Source organism: Molossus molossus, unplaced genomic scaffold (assembly GCF_014108415.1).
Source record: "Molossus molossus isolate mMolMol1 unplaced genomic scaffold, mMolMol1.p scaffold_m16_p_6, whole genome shotgun sequence".
NCBI classification, from domain to species: domain Eukaryota; kingdom Metazoa; phylum Chordata; class Mammalia; order Chiroptera; family Molossidae; genus Molossus; species Molossus molossus.
In genome coordinates this window covers 48,025,397-48,028,203 of record NW_023425399.1, presented here as the reverse complement: position 1 = coordinate 48,028,203, position 2,807 = coordinate 48,025,397, and the positions used below count along the sequence as shown (strand labels likewise).

General features: G+C 42.7%; 1 pseudogene; it reads right to left on the bottom strand.

The window, feature by feature from the left end:
* Positions 1-220: 220 nt before the first annotated feature.
* On the bottom strand, positions 221-817 carry LOC118619190 (annotated as a pseudogene).
* Positions 818-2,807: the final 1,990 nt, after the last annotated feature.

Sequence of the window (2,807 nt, the reverse complement as noted above, 5' to 3'; positions counted from 1 at the left end):
GCCTTTTCTAAAATGTTATATGTTTGAAATCATACAGCTTTGTAGCCTTTTCAGGTTGGTTTCTTTCACTTAGTAATAGGCATCTAAGGTTCTTTCATGTATTTTTGTAGCTTGACAGCTCATTTCTTCTTCTATTTTTCTAGAACAGTACACACCATTATTACATAGCCTAAAATAGAAGGAAGGGGGATTTATTTGCTTTTCTGGGCCTTGATTGTAATCAGTAGACCTCCAGATTCTTGCCCTCGAGCACATGGCCATCTTCACAGCCACACTGGCCTGGTCTCCAAGTGAGGTACACAAGAAGCTTGACCTTCTGGAGCTGCTTCTCTAGAAGACAGCTGACTGCAACATTTTCATTCCTGTTATCATATTTCTTCTAAATGTTCTTTGATTGTTTTTGTTTAAAATCTTTTCCTCCTCAGGAGTCAGCTTGGCCCTCTTCTTGCAACCCAGGGGCAGTGCCTAGTGGGATTCATACAACTGTGGGTAGGGTGTGCTGTCAATGAGCACAATTCAGTTCTTCGTTGGGGTCTTGGTACAGACCATTTCACTTCTGGATGCAGTGTAAACCACGCCAACAATCCTTGCTTTACACACACAACACTTGTCCCAGGAGAAGATGACCATGTCCAGCCTCAAGGCACGGTACTTCTTGCTGCCTCCCCACATTTAGACTGTGTGTATGTGGCAGGGGCCATCTCAATGTTGGCAGCAGCATACCCCAGCTCAGCTTATATTTTTGCTTCCCGTGGTAGCATTTTCTCTTGCTCCCAATCTGGCGGTGGTTGTGCCAATTGTCCCAGGAGATGCCCATGGCTCAACAATGGCTGGAAAGAGGAACAGCTCATTTTTCTTTATTTATAAACTTTTTAAAAATTAATTTTTATTGTTGACAGTATTTCAGATACCCCCCATTTTCCTCCCTTTGCCCCCCTTCACCAAGTCTCTACCCCACCCCAGGACTTCACGGCACTATTGTCTATGTCCATGGGCAATGGATATGTGCATATAGGTTCTTTAGTTAATCGCTTCCCACCCCCTTTCCTCATTTCTTTTTATTACTTAATAATATCCCATTATATGGCTTTACTACCATCTATTAATTTATTTACTGTTCGAAGGACATAGTAGTTACTTCCACATTTTGGCAATTATAAATAAAGATGTTATAAGCATTCACGTGCAGGTTTTGTGTGGACATAGGTTATTTTTATAAATTTTTTTTTCTTTATTTTAGAGAGAGAGGAAGTGAGGGGTGGGGAGAGAAAGAGAAACATCGACATGAAAGGGACACATCCAGTGGCTGCCACCCGCACGACCCAACCAGGGCCGGGGACAAACTGCAACCGAAGTACATGCCCTTAGCGGGAACCGAACCCAGGACTCTGTGGACCACAGGCCAACGCTCTAACTGCTGAGCCAAACAGGCCAGGGCATGGACATAGGTTTTCAACTTATTTGGGTGAATGCCAAGGAATACAATTGCTGGGCCATGAGGTAATAGTGTGGTTACTTTTGTAAGAAACCACCAAACTCCTTTCCACAGCATCTTTATCATTTCACATTTCCACCAGCAATTATGAGAGTTCCTGTTGCTCTACATCCTTGCTAGCATTTGGTGTTATCAGTGTTTTAGATCAGCTGTGGAGATAATTTTTAAAATGAAATGTTCCTGTGGCATATTTAAGTTTTATCAGCCACTTACATATAGTGTGAATATGACTCATATGTCTTTTTCCAGAGAGGCTCTATTAAGGCAAGATAACAGGTTAATATTGAGGGGGAAAAGGGCCCAGGAAAGGAAGGCTGTGGCTGCGAAAATCAGTACCCTCTGCCTAACCGACCTTTGGTCCTAAAGTTTGTCTACCCTTCTTCTTTTTCTCTGAAATGAGTGCTAACTCAACAGAACCATTCCACCTCATTTCCAGTATTGATCTTGCCCTTAAAAAAATTAAAAAAAAAACCAACATACTTCCTCTTTTTCACATCTGAAAACCAAATTATCTGCAATATTGACACCTGTCAGGCTATGGGTAGAACATACATCAGTTGGAAAGAGAAAGCACCACAGTTATAACACAAGAGAGTTTAATATAAAGAATTGTTTCTATTAGCAAAAAAATGAAAGGGCAAAAAGGGGACCCTAAGATGTCACAAAAGCAGGAACAACAGAAGCAGCTGCCCTCCCCTTGGACTGAGATGATCAACTCTGGAAGCTTAGACGACGAGGAGGAGAAGTGGCTTAGGTGGAGACAGGACTGATTTAAAGATTGTTAGGAAACAGCAAATGGTATTCAGCTGCTGCTGTGGGAAGTAAGTGCCACTGCTGAGGAGACACTGGCCACAAGAGAAAGACCTTTCCTGGTGTCCTCTCTTGGCAGAGCCTAACAGAGAGCAGCTGGCCAGGCCACAGAGCAGTTCGCAGGGTCACAGTGCAGAATCACAAGGCAGCATACTAGTAATAGGATCAAATCTAGCCCCTGCTATAACAAGTTCTAATGTTACTACAGATACATGGCCTTACTGAAGGGAACAGCTGTAGACTCAGCTTCCTGTCTCTGGATGCTGGTGTTCTATGGGGTAGTCACTTGTTTTATGTAAGATTGTCTCCCTGCTGGACTCAGAAAGGAGGCAACAAAAGTAGGGACCTATTGATCTTGTCTCCTCACCCTAATCTTCCTTGAATTACCCTAAAGACAATAAACCTTAAGGAAGCTGGATTCCTGGAAGTAGTAATCAACTACAAGTCTTGGGTAGCTCAGCACAAATCATAACCTCCTGTAATTTTCCTTTGAATTCATTGG